This window comes from Pezoporus occidentalis, unplaced genomic scaffold (assembly GCF_034315485.1).
Source record: "Pezoporus occidentalis ecotype Australia unplaced genomic scaffold, CSIRO_AGI_Poc_V1 ctg250, whole genome shotgun sequence".
Taxonomy (NCBI): domain Eukaryota; kingdom Metazoa; phylum Chordata; class Aves; order Psittaciformes; family Psittacidae; genus Pezoporus; species Pezoporus occidentalis.
In genome coordinates, this window is record NW_026914395.1 from 638,308 (window position 1) to 657,137 (window position 18,830).

The 18,830-nt window shown below is 54.4% G+C and overlaps 1 protein-coding gene across 1 annotated transcript in view; it reads left to right on the plus strand.

Annotated features, from left to right (window-relative positions):
- Window positions 1–18,830, plus strand: part of BAHD1 (bromo adjacent homology domain containing 1) — a 40,361-nt gene that overhangs the window by 8,026 nt on the left and 13,505 nt on the right. The gene's annotated exons all lie outside the window — the stretch shown is intronic.

Below are 18,830 nucleotides of genomic sequence, written 5' to 3' on the forward strand. Positions count from 1 at the left end.
GGTGGGGTTTGCATTGCTAAGTGATGCCTCCCAAGACTCGGCCTTGGATTTGAGGCACGGGGCTGTTCCAAACTCCATCTGTCCACTCGGTGAATGTCAGTCCAATTTAAGCTTACATATGTTTCCAAGGAAACCATCAGAGGCGATGGTGAGGAATGGACCACGGAGGGCGGGGATGCCAGCCCCACAGCAGCTTCCTGCTTCCCGGTACTTTACCATGATTAAACCCTCCTTGGCTGTAATAGCCCCGTATAGAGCCGTGGTTGGAGTGCTTGGAGCTGGTAGAGTTCCTCTTGGAAGGGTCTGTTGTGTGTAAATGAAACCTTGTGTAATGAAACCTCTACCAGCTCCAAGCTGGTAGAGTTCCTCTTGGAAGGGTCTGTTGTGTGTAAATGAAACCTGGGCAATTTAAAAGTACGAGAAGAAGGGGAAAAGTGGTTCCAGGTGCTGCCCCCGAGGTCTCATTCCACCTCTTGGGAGCTTTGCACTTTCCCATACAGATCCTGGGTTTGTATTAGAGCTTTGCACTTTCCCATATAGATCCTGGGTTTGTATTAGAGCTTTGCGCTTTCCCATATAGATCCTGGGTTTGTATTAGAGCTTTGCACTTTCCCATATAGATCCTGGGTTTGTATTAGAGCTTTGCGCTTTCCCATATAGATCCTGGGTTTGTATTAGAGCTTTGCGCTTTCCCATATAGATCCTGGGTTTGTATTAGAGCTTTGCACTTTCCCATATAGATCCTGGGTTTGTATTAGAGCTTTGCACTTTCCCATATAGATCCTGGGTTTGTATTAGAGCTTTGCACTTTCCCATATAGATCCTGGGTTTGTATTAGAGATTTGCACTTTCCCATATAGATCCTGGGTTTGTATTAGAGCTTTGCACTTTCCCATATTGGTCCTGGGCTTGTATTAGAGCTTTGCACTTTCCCATATAGGTCCTGGGTTTGTGTAGTGTGATCCTCCTTGATCCTCCTTTTCTTTCTTTCCTAGCAGGCTGGCAAACTCGTGCAGTGTATAAAAACCTGCCCAGCCCCTCAGCTGAACAAAGCAAGCTGTAAATGCCAGCTCCCTGTTTAGAAGTCTTTATTTTGGGGGGGGATCTCAATATACGTCTATAAATTGGAAGCCTTTAGGTAAACGGGCGATCAGTGTCAGGACCACGTTAAAAAGGCAAGCAAGCCTCCTGCTGCTGCGCCCTGGTGTGTCCCTGCGCTGTTCCGGAGGGCAGCAGTAGGGCAGCAGTAGGGATTGCAGTGCCCTGGTGAGTCCCTGCACTGTTCCGGGGGCAGCAGTAGGGCAGCAGTAGGGATTGCAGTGCCCTGGTGTGTCCCTGCCCTGTTCCGGGGGCAGCAGTAGGGATTGCAGTGCCCTGGTGTGTCCCTGCGCTGTTCCGGAGGGCAGCAGTAGGGATGTGCATTGCCTGAGGAGCAGGGAAGCAGCGGAATATTCGGCTATGGGCTTGATCCCTCAGCCCAGTGAAGGTGCTGCCGTGCCCCGAGGGCTCAGCTTTTATCTGAGGGGTGAGAGTTCCCAGGCACTTCCCAGGCTCAGCCCTTTAGAGATGGGAGAGGAAGCCTGTAAGGTTAAAGGGAGCGGATCCCACGGCAGCAGAGAGCAGACACAGCTCGTGCCGTGTCCACAGGGCTCTGGGAAGCATCGCTCAGCTCTGCACGGCAAAGCTCTGAGCGGGGTGGGAAGCAGCGGGGCTGGAGTCTGAGGGCCAGAGTTTGTGCTTGGTTTCTGGTTAGAAGAAATGGGGTGTTTGTTCTTCTCCCCATTTAGGTGACTTCATCTTTAATTGAGAGGTTAAATTCTGGAGAAGGCAGGCTTGTCACTCTGCCGCCCTTCCCAAGGAGCAGTGTTCCTGCCTGTTAATGCAGCCGTTAAATAGGACATTTATCTCAGTTATTGAAATGGGCTGTGAGGTTCTCACTCTGGAGCTCTAAACCAGGACATTAGCTGTCTTTTTAGTTTAAAGAATGCTGCTGGCACGCTTGGGCTTCGCATGCTTTACAGTGACAAACAGCTGAAGGAGGAGCTGAGATTCTGCTACCCGGGGATATCCTGCATGGGTCTGTTGTATCCTTGTGCCTTGTACCGGTGAGATGAGGCAGGAACTCCTGGGCTCAGGGCTCCTTGCAGCTGTTGTCCAGCGTCAGATCCCCTTTGGATCCAGCCTCCTGGGATGTGGACTGCCAGCAGCAAGGCTGGCCCCGGGGAGGCGGGTATCCAGGTGCTGGGAATTGGCCTTGGGGCTGAGGCTCGTGGTTGTGGCCGTTGGTGGAGGGGACTTTGCAGCGCATAGCTCCTTATCAGCTGTTTACCCTCTGCATGCGGGCACAGCGTGGGAAAGCAGAGCTTGCTGAGGCAGCCTGGTGTCTTCAGCAGCTCCTCCCTGCTCTTCTGCTGCTGGACGGGTACCTGCGGGCATCTCCTACTGCCACTTGGGCTCCAGTTCATCTGGGTACCTGTGAGCATCTCCTACTGCCACTTGGGCTCCGGTTCATCTGGGTACCTGTGGACATCTCCTACTGCCACTTGGGCTCCAGTTCATCTGGGTACCTGTGAGCATCTCCTACTGCCACTTAGGCTCCGGCTCATCTGGGTACCTGTGAGCATCTCCTACTGCCACTTGGGCTCTGGTTCATCTGGGTACCTGTGAGCATCTCCTACTGCCACTTGGGCTCCGGTTCATCTGGGTACCTGTGGACATCTCCTACTGCCACTTGGGCTCCGGTTCATCTGGGTACCTGTGAGCATCTCCTACTGCCACTTGGGCTCCGGTTCATCTGGGTACCTGTGGACATCTCCTACTGCCACTTGGGCTCCGGCTCATCTGGGTACCTGTGAGCATCTCCTACTGCCACTTGGGCTCTGGTTCATCTGGGTACCTGTGAGCATCTCCTGCTGCCACTTGGGCTCCGGTTCATGTGGGTACCTGTGAACATCTCCTACTGCCACTTGGGCTCTGGTTCATCTGGGTACCTGTGAACATCTCCTACTGCCACTTGGGCTCCGGTTCATCTGGGTACCTGTGGACATCTCCTGCTGCCACTTGGGCTCTGGTTCATGTGGGTACCTGTGAACATCTCCTACTGCCACTTGGGCTCTGGTTCATCTGGGTACCTGTGAGCATCTCCTGCTGCCAGTTGGGCTCTGGTTCATCTGGGTACCTGTGAGCATCTCCTGCTGCCACTTGGGCTCAGCTCATCTGGGTACCTGTGGACATCTCCTACTGCCACTTGGGCTCTGGTTCATCTGGGTACCTGTGAGCATCTCCTACTGCCACTTGGGCTCGGCTCATCTGGGTACCTGTGGACATCTCCTACTGCCACTTGGGCTCTGGTTCATCTGGGTACCTGTGAGCATCTCCTACTGCCACTTGGGCTCCGGTTCATCTGGGTACCTGTGAGCATCTCCTACTGCCACTTGGGCTCTGGCTCATCTGGGTACCTGTGAGCATCTCCTACTGCCACTTGGGCTCTGGTTCATCTGGGTACCTGTGGGCATCTCCTACTGCCACTTGGGCTCTGGTTCATCTGGGTACCTGTGAGCATCTCCTACTGCCACTTGGGCTCTGGTTCATCTGGGTACCTGTGAGCATCTCCTGCTGCCAGTTGGGCTCTGGTTCATCTGGGTACCTGTGAGCATCTCCTGCTGCCACTTGGGCTCAGCTCATCTGGGTACCTGTGGACATCTCCTACTGCCACTTGGGCTCTGGTTCATCTGGGTACCTGTGAGCATCTCCTACTGCCACTTGGGCTCGGCTCATCTGGGTACCTGTGGACATCTCCTACTGCCACTTGGGCTCTGGTTCATCTGGGTACCTGTGAGCATCTCCTACTGCCACTTGGGCTCTGGTTCACCTGGTTACCCGTGGACATCTCCTACTGCCACTTGGGCTCCGGTTCATCTGGGTACCTGTGAGCATCTCCTACTGCCACTTGGGCTCTGGTTCATCTGGGTACCTGTGGGCATCTCCTACTGCCACTTGGGCTCTGGTTCATCTGGGTACCTGTGAGCATCTCCTACTGCCACTTGGGCTGTGGTTCATCTGGATACCTGTGAGCATCTCCTACTGCCACTTGGGCTCTGGTTCATGTGGGTACCTGTGAGCATCTCCTACTGCCACTTGGGCTCTGGTTCATCTGGGTACCTGTGGACATCTCCTACTGCCACTTGGGCTCTGGTTCATGTGGGTACCTGTGAGCATCTCCTACTGCCACTTGGGCTCCGGTTCATGTGGGTACCTGTGAGCATCTCCTACTGCCACTTGGGCTCCGGTTCATCTGGCAGCTCCTACAGTTGCAGACATCCCTCTATGGCCTCGCTGGTCAGATGACCATGGGCTAGCTTTGGCTTTGCCTGCCTGTCCCCCAGCCTGCTGTATGTGTAGCTCTGAACTGTTTGCACCTTTACCCTGGTACTCTTGTGCTGGTGACTTGGATGTATGAGGGTGTACTCCCCGTCCATCTGCTCCATGTGTGGAACACCTCGATGATCTCAAATCCTGGGGATAACAGCAATGACCTTTTTGTTTCTCCACTCAACAAGTGCTAAGAGGTCCTCAAAAGTTTTGTTCTTTATTCCCCATTACAAATACATTCTCTTTGAAGCCAGAGTTGGAGGGAGCACCAAGCTGGAGGAGGTTGGTGTTCTCAGACCATCAGAGGAAGGGGTGAAGAGCAGCTTGCTGAGCACTTGTAGGACTCTTGTATCCGGTACTCAGCACGCTCAGATGCGGCTGCCCCATCCCTGGCAGTGTTCAAAGCCAGGTTGGACACAGGGGCTTGGAGCAAGCTGCTCTAGTGGAAGGTGTCCCTGCCCATGGCAGGGGTTGGAACTGGGTGAGCTGTGAGGTCCTTTCCAACCCAAGCCAGTCTCTGAATCTTTGATTGATTCATGTCTACCTGTGTATAGAAAAGGTTGAAACAGTTGTAGTCACCCTGCTGTGGGGCAGGGGATGAGCTGAACCAAAACGTCGCTGGCAGACGTTCTTCTGACTGCTTCTTTTAATCTCAACTTCTTCAGGCTTTCTCCTGCCTTCTCTCGCCCAGCGGGAGGGAAAGCTGTAATAAAAGGCTTCTAAGTCTCCCTAAGCGCAGTTTAAATCCTTTCCTTCTCCTCTCATTCCCTGGAGGAAGCCCTATCACCATCTTCTTCCATCCTGTATTCAGCACAGCGTGGAAGGCCATGGGCCAGCTGGAGCTGGCTCCCGGCTGGACTCCTTCCATGTGTCTGACACGCAGCTCTGGGCTCCTGTTGACTCCTCCAGCTCCTGCTCCTCGCTGCACCTCGGCTGCCTTCTGGACCGTGCCACCTTGCTGCCTGCTGCCCACTCCACACTGGATGATTCTCCTGCTGATTCCTGCCTGTCTGGTGTTCAGGTTGGGTGTGTGTCCCTGGTGGGGGGCTCTGAGTTAGGTTCTGTAGCTGTCTCTCTGCTCCATGAGGGCGGTGTGCGGACCCATAGCTTGCCTTCTGACTTGCCGTCTCCCCCAGGTGTTACCAGCAAGTGAGCCTGTGACCTGCTACTAAAATACTGCATGACCTGCTAATAAACTATTGAGTAACGTCAGGCCTGCATGCAGGGAGCCTCCTGCGTCTGTTGTTGGGGTTTGTCATGGGGTCACTGGATTGGAGGAAAGGCCCCATTTGAGTCTACCTTAGGGTGGCTTTCTTTAAGCCATGTATGTGGAAGATGTCCCTGCCCTTGGCAGGGGGTTGGAACAAGATGATAGTTAAGGTCCCTTCCAACCCAGCCCAGTCTGGGATTTAGCCTGGAGAAGAGAAGGCTGCGTGGAGACCTCAGAGCAGCTTCCAGTGTCTGAAGGGAGCTATAGGGATGCTGGAGGGACTCCTCATTAGGGACTGCAGTGACAGGACAAGGGGTAACGGGTTCAAACTGAAACAGGGGAAGTTTAGATTGGATCTAAGGAGGAAATTCTTTCCTGTGAGGGTGCTGAGGCACTGGAATGGGTTGCCCAGGGAGGTTGTGAATGCTCCATCCCTGGCAGTGTTCAGGGCCAGGTTGGACAGATCCTTGGGTGCCATGGTTTAGTGTGAGGTGTCCCTGCCCATGGCAGGGGGTTGGAACTGGATGATCTTAAGCTCCTTTCCAGCCCTGACTATTCTATGGTACATCACAACATCCAGCTGTCCTGCTAGAGAGCTGGCTGCCGACCACATCATGCTGGCTGCTGGGCACCAAAAATGCTCTTCTGGCTCGCGTGGGACCTCTGGCAGTGCAGGCGTTGAGTCCCTCTGCTTTCCAGGGCTACAGTGATCCAAAGGAAGTTTGTGCAGGGGTCCCTCTGCCCTGGCCAGGAGTGGTGTGGCAGCAGCCGTGGTGTTGGACGTGGTGAGTGGCCCATGTGCAGTGCTTGGGTTCCTCCAGCCCAGGTCCTGGACCTCCAGTAACTGTGGGCAGAGGCAGTGCTGGGCACTTCAGACCTTCAAGTGCTCATTGCTTAGTAGTGCTTAGTAATGAGAAGTGTAATTGCCAAGCAATTAACTGTAAGCACTTCATGGCTGGTGGAGGTTCAGGCTGCTCTGGCAGAGACGTCAGTAACTTCGGGTGTCAGCCTGAACTCTCATCCATCTACCTGCACGCGTGGGGCTTCCCACGTGCTCCCCCTTGACTCGTGAGAGCCCACTTGCAGCCCTGGGGGCAGTTCTGGGGTCCTCAGCATCAGGAGGACCTGGAGCTGTTGGAGCAAGGCCACGAGGATGGGCAGGAGCTGGAGCAGCTCCTGTATGGGGGCAGGCAGAGAACACTGGGGCTGGAGAAGAGAAGCTGCGTGGAGAGCTCAGAGGGGGCTACAAGGATGCTGGGGAGGGACCCTTCATCAGGGACTGCAGCGACAGGACAAGGGGTAACGGGTTCAGACTGAAACAGGGGAAGTTCAGGTTGGAGACAAGGCAGAAGCTCTTCCCTGGGAGGGTGCTGAGGCGCTGGCACAGGGTGCCCAGAGAAGCTGTGGCTGCCCCATCCCTGGCAGTGTTCAAGGGCAGGTTGGACACAGGGGCTTGGAGCAAGCTGCTCCAGTGGAAGGGGTTGGGGCTGGAGCTGGAGGAGTTTAAGGTCCCTTCAACCCAAACCAGGCTGGGATTCTGTGATTCCCAAGTCTGTAAGTGCCTTCCACCTCTCTCCCCGCTGCCTTGCCAGAGGTGTATTCCTTCTTGCTAATTCCCACAGCGGAGAATCCGTTCATAAACTGCTCTTCAAAAACCAAAGCAACAGCAAAAAACCCTTGTGTGAACGCAGTTGTAGAGGTGAGCGTGTTCACAGCACCTGCAGCGTGAGGAAACCTGTTCTCCTCCGAGACACGAGGTGTTGCAGCATCATCCAGTTGTGCTCATGGCTTTTGGGGCTGACCTAACACTTTAAACCAGGTGGGTTGTGAAGCGTTGAGGAACTCTTCCACTTCCCTTGTATTCATTTGTAAAGGCTGTGCTCTCGCATGGAAAAGGAGGAGGAAAGGCTTTGCAGTGAGCTTGGTGAGGGTTGGCAGCTTTGCCTTGGTCAGAACCCTGACTGTTCTGTGATAGCTGTGCTGCTAGAAGCTGAGTGGACGTAGACCTGTATGTGTGGTGTTGGTTGATGCTGTATTTTGTGAAGGAAAAATAGAATTGTGTGTGTCTGAAAGTACTTTGTGTAGTTATGTTCACGGGGGCAGGCTTCCTGAGGGACCTGATGAGGTTTAGGTACTGGGACTGTAATGGGTGCTCTGTGCAGCCCTGAGGAGAAGGACCTGGGGAAGCTCCCCATGACCTGGCTTCAGTGAGTGCTTGAGCCCAGAACCCCCCAGTGTGCTGGGCTGCACCCCCAGAGCTCAGGGAGGGGATCCTGCTCCTCTGCTGCGTGAAGGGGGGGACCCCCCCCCTGCAGCCCTGACCCAGCTCTGGGGCAGCAGCACCAGAGGGACCTGGAGCTGTTGGAGAGAGGCCAGAGGAGGCCATGGAGATGCTGCGAGGGCTGGAGCAGCTCTGCTCTGGAGCCAGGCTGAGAGAGCTGGGCTGGGGCAGCCTGGACAAGAGAAGGCTCCTGAAGGGGAGACCTGAGAGCAGCTCCAGTGCCTGAAGGGGCTGCAGGAAACCTGGAGAGGGGCTTGGGACAAGGGATGGAGGGACAGGCCAAGGGGAATGGCTTGAACCTGCCCGAGGGGAGACTGAGATGAGCTCTGAGGCAGAAGCTCTTCCCTGGGAGGGTGCTGAGGCGCTGTCTGTGACTCTGAAACCTGTGATTTTTAGGTACTGTAACTTTACTCTTCCCTGCTTGGAAGAGCTTTTTAAACCCGCAGAAGTTCTGCCCAGTTTGATGAGAATACATTGAGCTTCTGCCACATAGAACCATAGAATAGTCAGGGTTGGAAAGGACCTTAAGATCATCCAGTTCCAACCCCCTGCCATGGGCAGGGACACCTCACACTAAACCATGGCACCCAAGGCTCTGTCCAACCTGGCCTTGAACACTGCCAGGGATGGAGCATTCACAACCTCCCTGGGCAACCCATTCCAGTGCCTCAGCACCCTCACAGGAAAGAATTTCCTCCTTAGATCCAATCTAAACTTCCCCTGTTTCAGTTTGAACCCTTTACCCCTTGTCCTGTCACTGCAGTCCCTAATGAAGAGTCCCTCCCCAGCATCCCTGTAGCCCCCTTCAGGTACTGGAAGCTGCTCTGAGGTCTCCATAAGTTCAAATGCAGCAGTTTAGCTGCTCTCACTGCTCAGTGCAGTGCTGTGGTTTGTAAGCCATACAGGGAAGGAGAGTGTTTGCTTATGGGGATTCCTGTGGGAATGCAAGAGCTTTGTAAAGGCTTTCTTTGGCTGGGTTTCTGGATTGGGATTAAAGCTCTCAGATGGAAAACTGCTCAGCAGCAGTCGTCTTCCTTCCGCGGTGTCCTCAGCTGGGGAGGCTGGAGGATGCGGTGTTTCAATGATGGTGGGAAAGTGAGAATGAAGAAGTACGAAGTGTGTTTTCTCTTGAAACATCTGTTGCGCTTTGAATATAAAGAGGAATCAAAACCTCTGATGGGGGAAACTTGAAATCCCACAAAGGTGTTGTGCTTTATGGTCAGCTTGCTTTGGATAGCCCAAGCTGCGGTGGAAGTAAGGCGATACTGCTTTCAAACGGAGGAGCAATAGGTATTTCCAAGTGAAAGATGATACTGTCCTTAAGAGCTTATTCTGGAGCTGGAAATACATCCAGATTACAGTTTTAGCCTGAAGAGGTGGTTCTGGTCAATGTGTTTCAGCTGGGGCTGAGTCAGAACACAGGAATCCTCAAAGGTACCACATGAACTTGTTACCTTTGTGCCTGCTGGGTTCAGGGCTTCTGTGGATTCAGGTTTAGGTTACACACATGAGTGTCTGTTGGATTGTAAAGTCCAGTCTCTTTCTGGCAGTGTTCATCTCATCCATCCCTGGCAGTGTTCATCTCATCCATCCCTGGCAGTGTTCATCTCATCCATCCCTGGCAGTGTTCATCTCATCCATCCCTGGCAGTGCTCAAGGCCAGGTTGGACACAGGGGCCTGGAGCAAGCTGCTCCAGTGGAAGGGGTCCCTGCCTATGGCAGGGGTTGGAGCTGGAGGAGCTTTAAGGTTCCTCCCAACCCAAACCATTCCATGACTTTTATTCTGCATTCCTCTCAGAGATAACTGATAGGGTCAGTACCTGGAGCTGCAGTGCCCAGGGTTTGAACACTGAGGTGGAGCACTGCGTTATTAGTTTTGAGGGATGCTCTGAGGTGAGGGAAATAGGATGAAGGTTATTTAAGGGAGGGGGAAGTTGTTGTCAGAGTTGCAGTTGGGGTCAGATTTTAGGACGGTTGGTTCCCTGTTGTATCCAAGGAATGCCTTCCCCTTCCCTGAATTCCCTGCGTTGCGCTTTTCAATCCCCTAACGCAACTTCTGAGCCTGTTGAGCAGTAACATCTTGTTTGGACCTCAGAGGCGCTGTCCTGACAGCTTCTAGTCAAAAGAGTGGGGAGGGAACGGAGACCTTTGCGGAGAGGGGTGAACCAGAGAGGGGAGCAGGGAATTCCAGATCCAACAACGACAGCTCCGAGATGGAGGGGAGCTGTCAGGGCTCCACCTGGCCCGGAGATTCCCAAAGGCAGCGTGGTTCGCAGACGCATGTGTAATACATGAAATCCCGGCGCATCCTGAATCGTTGAAGCAGAGCAGCTTGGAGGAGGTTCCTGAGGCGGTTGTGGAAGTGTGTGATTATAATAGCTGGAAGAGCTTTAATAGTCACTACCAAAAAACCCCTTCCACCTTGCTCCTCAAAATAAAGCCTTGGAATGAATGTGTTATTCCATTTGGGCTGCCGGAGCGGGAACGGTGCCAGGGCTGCGAGCGGAGCGACGCGTGATTGATGCTTCACCAGACTCAGCCTTCTGCTGTCAGGGAAGTGAGTGTGCGTTTTGCATAGCTGGCAAATGAGAGGAGCGGGGGCTTGGCGGCCGGGTTTGTGTTTCTAGAGCTTGATTAAGCTGATTGGCAAAGCTTGTGCTCCTTCTGAAAAGACAACTGTCAAAGCCGCCCTGAGATCCCATTGACGTGGGGCTGCAGACTGCTCGCAGACAGCTCGCAGGGTGGTGCTGGCGGAGCCGTCACGGAGGCAGCTTTCTGCTGAGCCTATTTAAAGCTCTAATAGGCACCTCTTTGTCAGCGCCGGATTCTTCCTGTAGCTCCTGTTTGGTGTGGAGGGGAAGTTGCTGCGGCCGTTCTGCGGCTGGGGGATTTGTGAAGAGGTGCGGGTGCTCCAGCCCTGGCACCTCCCGTCCTCCTCCTGCCTCATCCCCGTCCTCTGCCTGTCTTCGTTAACAGGAAGCCTTAATGACTGCTTCGGTGGGGAGGGATGCAGCAAAGGCCGCAGCGGCTCATGCATAAGTGCTCGCACTCAAAGTTGTCAGCCTCAAGGCAGGTTGAACCTGATTTTCCCCCCCACCTCCAGCCACTCATCTCCTCCTCTCACAAATGCCAGGGCTTTCCTTCGCTGTACGTGGGCTCTGACTGCAGCAGCGCGGCTGGGCCCGGTTACCTGTGGTTTTCCTTCCCCCCCCCGCGTTGTTCTGAGCGGTGGGGAGCTGCTGGTGGGCTTTGCTCTGTGGGAACAATGACAGTGTTTGTGCTGGCAAAGCAGTGATTGCTCTTGGAGGAGGGCTGGCTCTCCGCGTGCAGCTTGTCTGCTCGTGCCTTTAATGGCATGGCTGCGCGTTGCGTGTCCCTGGAGCCCCGGAGCCCCTTGGTGCACGGAGTACCGAGAGGAGCATCCAAAGGTGGTGGCTGCTGGCCTCAGCGTTTGGAGTGGCCACAGGTTCCTGTGCTGCAGCTGGGAGGCTCCCATAGGAAGCACGCTGATGAATGCAGAATTGAAACGCTGTTTGGGAGTTGCTGTGCTCTGTCACTCTTAAGACATCTGTTCTTAATAGATAGGGCAAGGGGAATGGCTTGAACCTGCCCGAGGGGAGACTGAGCTGAGCTCTTAGGCAGAAGCTCTTCCCTGTGAGGGTGCTGAGGCGCTGGCACAGGGTGCCCAGAGAAGCTGTGGCTGCCCCATCCCTGGCAGTGCTCAAGGCCAGGTTGGACACAGGGGCTTGGAGCAAGCTGCTCCAGTGGAAGGGGTCCCTGCCCGTGGCAGGGGTTGGAGCTGGAGGAGCTTTAAGGCCCCTTCCGACACAAACCAGGCTGGGCTTCTGGGATTGCTTCCAATTTTGCCTGGGGTTGGGATGGGTTTGGGGTTCTGGGAGGCGAGGGTGCCCTTGCTTGTGGGTAAGCCCAGCTTTTGCACCCCTTTGCCAGCGGTTGATCATGAACCTGTGCCAGTGCCCCTTGGCTCTCCCTCCCTGGACCAACGTCCCGGTGCTGTTTGCAGGCTGTGAACCAGGCTCTGAGCCCTCCCCAGACAAGCACTGCTTTGTGCTGGGGTCACGAGCAGCAGGCTCCCGGCAGCTCCTCGGTTCTTACGGGCCATAGGAAGTGGGTTTCCCAAGTGTTGGCTGTGGCTCTGCAGACGGGGCTTCAGGGAGGGCTTTGCGCTCAGAAACCTGGGCTTTAATGCAGGTGAGGGAAGAGCCTGGGCCTGCCAAGCTTCATCTGGGTTTGGGGACTGACGTTTGACTTGTGGGAAGGAAGATGTGACCTCAGCATTTATTCTTACCGAGCATTCAGCCTAAGTGGCAGCCTTTCAGTGCAAGCAGTGACAGGGTTTCTTAGCATCAGGAATGGGGGAAGGAAAGCTGGTGCCTTTCCAACCAGGAACATGCATTAGTCCCAGATGATACATCTTGCATTGGTTTTGAGGAGACATCATCCTGCTCTCCCCCAGACTTGGACGTGGTTCTTTTGCACTGGTGTTGACAGGCTGGCTTCTCTCACCTAGAGAGGAGCTGCGTTCAGTACTCTGCTCCTGGGAAAAACCTTCCTCAGCAAGCGAAGTTAACCAGAGAACCATAGGATCCTTTAGCTTGGAAAGGACCTTTCAGATCATCGAGTCCGACCATGAATCCAACCCGGCCAAGTCCTTCACGGAACACTTCCTGATCCAGCCTCTTCTCCAGACGGTGTTAGGCTGAGCCTAATCCTCCCATGGCCGTGGGCAGAGGTGGGAGCCTCCGCTCTGCCGGGCGACACGGGCATTGTGAAACCCTTCCCGATCCTCCCCGGGCTCTCCACGTGGCTTTGGACTTCCACTTTGTGCATTCGAGGCTTTCAAAGGGCTGCTTCCCCCCGGGGCTGGCACGTTGTGTGGCTGGGCTGGTCGTCAGTGCTGCCTGGAGAGAGGGAGCTCAGAGCCTGGCCTTCGGGAAGCATCTCCTGCCTGGGGCTCTGTGCCTGCTCCGGCTGCTGGAAAGGCTCGGGTTTGTTGGGCTCTCACGTGCTCCCGTGGGGCAGCATGGGTTGCTTTTTCCCTTTGTTTTTCCCCTTTTCCCCCCCTTCCTTGTGACCTTGCTGCTTGTTGGAGCTGTGCAGTGTGAGACCAGCGGGAGAAACCGGGTTCTGGCCTCCCTGCAGAGCACTATCACCAGGCAAGATCCAAAGGCAGATAACGGCTTCCCTCCCAGGGGAACGTCCCTGCTGGGCTGTTACCAGGTCTAGGTCTACCTCGTGCTGAAGCAAGTGGTCAGCCCTGCAAGCAGGGACTGCACCCCGACGTGCTTCCTCCTCCCTTACCACCGCTTTGAGACAGGTACGGAGCTCCTGGCTCCTGATTGCACTCGTTTGAGCGCTGTAATTCATCACGGCCGCGCATGTTCTGCAACCCTGCCAGCTATGTGGCTGGAGCACTGCCTTTCGCAACGCAGGCGGAATTGCCGCTCTTGGAGCAGGGAGGGGAGCACAGCGTTGGCCCGTCAGCTTCCAGGCATCCCGACTGCCGAGAGTTGCCCCAGATCCCTCTTTGCAAGCCACGGGCGCGGGACTCGCCGGGCTTTCGGGAGGTGCTGGCCAGGGGTTGAGGCTGTGTTGATGAGCTGAGAGAGAACCAAGCTTTTCCTGCAGTCTGATGAGCTGTGCGCGCAGTTTTCTCCGGAGCGCGCGGATGATGGAGCTTGCGATGGGCCTCCGGAGGAAAAGCAACGCCAGGAAGACAAACTGCAGCCTGCAGCAATTACAGCTTCTCTGGGTGTCTGAGACCGAAGCGATGCTTCCGCTGCTGGGGCTCGCGCAGCCTGTGGGTCATCCAGCCCGGGATACCTGATGCTTCCATGGTTTATCCGGATTTCCGAGAGCTCCCGGGGGGCTTCCTTCGTGCACCGCGTTCCTCACAGCCCCGCGAGCGAGCGGTGAGAGCAGCAGGGAGAAGGAGCCCGGCCTCCAGACACTTCCACTTGCAGGGCTGTTGTTGTAGCGTAAGCTGCGCCAATTGAAACAGATGCAGCTCAGAGGTGACGGAGCGATGCTGTGCCCGGGGAGGATTGGTGCTGTCCGAACTCTGTGTGTATTCCTGACGTGCCGGATGGATTAGGAGCTTTAAAAGCTTTACGTTTCCGTGCTTTTTGGCATCGCCTCCTTGGAACCAGTGCGTCTCCGTAGTGAAGCTTTGGAAAGGAAAAGGTGCTTGAACGGGGAGTCCCAGACTAGTTGCTTCTCATTGCACTTGCAGTCGAGTGACAGAGGGGGAGAGACAGATGCTGCAGCTGCGTGATTACAGCAAATGCAGCTGTTAAGACACTTGCCTGTTTTCCTCCTAATGAGGCATCAGCTCTCTCCTGGTTCTGATCTTTGGGTACTGGCTTTATTCGAGCAGCAAATTGGCCCAGTGCTTGGGGTTGATTTTTCCTTGTTCTGGTGCAGTTTGGGTTCAGTTGTCAAGATGATTTTACACAAGGAGTCCCGTTTGAGGAAGGATGCAGCACTTCCAACTAGCTTTGAAGTGCTTGGTGGGCTCCAGGTGCAGCTGCTTGGACTGAGCTGCTCGGAACTCGTCTCATTTCCGATGGAGCTGTAGCTAAGTCTCATCACCATTAATCCAGTTCCCCAGCTGCAGGCAGCAAATGGGGAGTTCTGGCTTCAGGCTCTTCCAGTTCTTTGTGGTTTCTTGGAGGTTTCTGGGCACAGTTGGTTTGTCTTCCTTTGCTTTGTGAAGCCATCCAAAGGTGGCAGGAGGATGAAGAGCCTGACACTCTCCCTTCCCAGCTGAAAGGAGCACAGTGCTGACTGTAAGTAATCTTGCTTGACTCTGGAGGCACGATACTCTTGACTGTCAGAGGGTTCAGTTTGAGCAGCACTCAAAAGCTTCACTTCTGTTTTGTGCTGGGGGAAGTAAAGGGGTTGCTAGATTGTGGGTAAAGCAGTAGTATTCACTGCTCTGTGCTTTTTGTCAAGGAGGGGATGAGCAGGAGCATCCCTGTCCTGGGTTCAGCAGTAGCAGTCACTTCTTAGTAGCTGGTGCGGTGCTGTGGTTTTGACTCTCAGCCTGGGAGCAGCGCTGATAACACCGATGGTTTTAGTTGCTGCTCAGTAATGTTTACTCTGACCAAGGACTTTGTGAGTCTCGTGCTCTGCCAGGGAGGAGGGAAAGCTGGGAGGAAGCAGAGACAGGACACCTGACCCAAACTGACCAAAGAGGTATTCCATACCACAGCACGTCATGGCCACTCTGTAAACTGGGGGCAGTTACCCAGAAGGGTTAGATCACTGCTCGAACAGGCTGCCCAGGGCAGGGCTGCAGGCACCGGCCCTGCAAGTGTTCACACCCCGTGGAGATGAGGCCTCAGTGCCACGGGGCAGTGGTGGCCTTGGCAGTGCTGGGGTAAGGGTTGGACTGGATGAGCTTGAAGCTCCTTTCCAGCCTGGTTGATTCTGTGATTCTCCAGGCTGAGGGTGACTTCTGTGGAGAGGTGAGAGAGCTTCTCCAAAGGAGGTGTCAAGGAACAGATGTAAACCACTGAAACACTGCATGAGTAGGACATGGAGCAGCTGTTGGTTGGTACCTCCTTTCTCTCCCTCTTGCTCGCAATTTAAGGCCCCTTCTAAACCAAACCATTCTATGGTTCCATACTAAATTCACATTATACACTGCTCTGGAATAACAAGGCTCATCATGGATGCTGAACCTGGTTGTTCCCACTGTTAGATTCGTATGTCAGAGGAAGGTACCTGGGAGGATAAACGGGGAACCACTGTGGGTCATGGCAGTTATTTTATCATGGTGATATCAGGGGGAAGTTCCCTGTGGAGAAAATGCCCCTTTTTAACCACACTTGGTAACTGATCCACTCAAAACTGGGTTATTTATGCCAATAACATACCCAGAGTGTTGGGCCAGTGCAGAGCAAATGGGACTTAGTTGTGGGTTTGAAGAGGAACAGAATTCACCTGCCTGTGGGTTGATAGTGGGGTCTGGAGGAACAGCCCTCTCCTGGTCTCCAAGCTGAGTAGGTTGGGAGAAACTTGGCTCAAGTTTTAGCTTGGTTAGCCAAGAAATCCCTTGTGGAGACTTCGGAGAGAGTAAATGTCACCTTCTGCCATTGCTGAAGTTACTGCGATTGTGTTTCTGTGGCTTGTTCCCTGTTTCTGCTGTAAAGCTGGATTTTGGAGGGTTCCCGTAGGGAGGGAGGCTGAGGAAGTTGGGGCTGTTCAGCCTGGAGAAGAGAAGGCTGTGGGGAGACCTCAGAGCAGCTTCCAGTGTCTGAAGGGGGCCTATAGGGATGCTGGGGAGGGACTCTTCATTAGGGACTGCAGTGACAGGACAAGGGGTAACGGGTTCAAACTGAAACAGGGGAAGTTTAGATTGGATCTAAGGAGGAAATTCTTTCCTGTGAGGGTGCTGAGGCACTGGAATGGGTTGCCCAGGGAGGTTGTGAATGCTCCATCCCTGGCAGTGTTCAAGGCCAGGTTGGACAGAGCCTTGGGTGCCATGGTTTAGTGTGAGGTGTCCCTGCCCATGGCAGGGGGTTGGAACTGGATGATCTTAAGGTCCTTTCAACCCTGACTGTTCTGTGATTCTGTGTGGAAGTGTTGCTGGATGGTGCTGCTGGTTTCCTTGCTGGCACTTAAGGGACTCACTTGGCTGGAAATGCCCAGCTGGGTGCAGTTGGCTTATTTTGTCTGTCCACGGGTTCCTAGGTGCTTCCTTCTTCACCTGCAGGTCGGTGCTTCCGAGTATTGGAGCAGCTGACCTGTGGGAGGGAGAACTTGGGGACCAGATGCCAGGATTTATGTAGATATAATCTCCTTTTATTAAACCATAATAGAACAAAGCTGCCTGTGATTGTTTGATTGCTGCTCGTGCCGGGGAAGCTGTCGTGGCAAAGGGCTTATGTGAGTGAGACACTTAAAACAGATTGAGCTGGGTCCTGGTGCTCTTCCCGCTGTAACGCGGTTTTGACTCGGTATCTCTGTTGTCATCTCCGCGTGTCCAGCTCGAGTGTTCCTCTTGACATTCCTGGTTGCAGCCTGTCAGTGCTGAAGGCTGGCTTTAGAGGATTAGCTGGAAATGTGTCGCAGCAGGGCAGGATGCTGCTGTTTGTTCCGCACTGAAAGGCGGGTCTTGTGGCCAGGCTCAGGGGAGAAGGAGATGGATTTCGTGCACTCGGAGGATGGATGCTCTCACTCATCCGAACCCTAACAGCTTGTGAAAGTCCAGCAAGTGAAGGATGTGCAGTGAGCGCTCAGAAGGTCTGGCTGCTGCTTCTGGAGGCTTCAGCAGAAAGAGGTGGCTGATGCTGTGAGCTTGGTGCTTCCCTGGGAGAGTGCTGAGGCGCTGGCACAGGGTGCCCAGAGAAGCTGTGGCTGCCCCATCCCTGGCAGTGCTCAAGGACAGGTTGGACACAGGGGCTTGGAGCAAGCTGCTCCAGTGGAAGGGGTCCCTGCCCATGGCAGGGGTTGGAGCTGGAGGAGCTTTCAGGTCTCTTCCATCCCAAATGGCTCTGTGGTTCTTTGCTGGTTTCTGAGGCAAGCCATGGGTGTGTGTTTGGGGGTTCTCACCTCTCCGCTGAGCACCCCTGCCAGAGGCTCAGTTTCTCTGTAGGGACAACAGAAAACAGGATGAGAGCTGCAAGGAAAGCACTGGCCCATAGAGTGTGGGAAGTTCCCCTTCCCAGGGCATGGTGACGTTGGGTGCGTGGTCTGCCCCTGCCAAACCCTGCTCTGCCCCGTGTGTTACTGACCTTACAGCCCCCTTGCAGAGCCCAGAGGTGCTGTGTGGTCCCTCGGGCCTCTTGTGCAGGTGGAATTCCAGCTCTGGAGGTCACAGGCTGCATCCCCCTCATGCTCAGAACCTCTTTCTCTTACCCGAAGGACATGGATATACAGGAGTGTTTGCTCCCCACAGAGCACTGCCGTTTGGGCACAGCCATGGGGTGCACCCTGGCTGTGATGGGGTGTAAGGAGTCAGTTATCCCGAAACACATTGGGAAGAGCCTGACATCTAGAAAAGCGATGGGCAAACCACAGTGGTTTTCAATTCCTGAGTTTCTTTTAGTTAATGCATATGTAAGCAAGTCAATTAAAACACACTGGGCTTATTTCAAATAGATAATGTAATTATCAGCTTGATTAAGCCATATCAAATGAGCAGTTGTTGTAATTCAGTAGCTTGGTTCTAATCACTGCAACAGCAGTGGTAGCTTTAATTAAAAGCCTCCAAGTGTCAGATCAGTGTCAGTGGTGTCGATTGAGGGCTGGCCCAGCCAAATACCTGCTTGCAGGGCAGATCAGACCACTCCTACATAGATGGTGATACAAGGATCAACTCCTTGGTACCCATAAAGGGAATCTGGGGTTTCCTAAATACCATTAAACACAAGGAATTGTCCTTTTCTGCTGTTCCCAATGCTCAGATACAGACTTAATTGAATCTCTTCCTGTATCCCTCAGAAAGGCTGGGATGGACTCACTGCGTGACTGGAGCACACAGCCTCTGCTCCTGGTGCTGTGGGTGTAGGCAGCCAGCTCTTGTCTCCGTTTCTGCTGGCTTTGATGCCTCCTCCTCACCCTTCACAGAATCACAGAGTAGTTTGGGTTCGAAGGGACCTTCAGCACTCATCCAGTCCGGCCCCCTGCAACGAGCAGGGACACCTTGGCCTAGATGAGGTTGCCCAGACCCACATCCAGCCTGGCCTGGAACGTCCCCAGGGGTGGTGCATCCGCCGCCGCTCTGGATAACGTGCTCTGCCTCTTGCAGTGAGGGCTTTGGAGCGAGCCGAGCTGGTGCCGAGGCTGCAGTGCCTTGTGCCTTGCAGGACAGGTTCCCTCCTGCAGTAAATCAGTGCAGGCCATGTTCTCCCCGCGCGGGAAAGCCCAGATGTGCTGAAGCCATCCCATGCGTGGCAGCTTGCGGAGGTGCTGCTGTGCTCAGCCCTGCCCTCAGCGAGG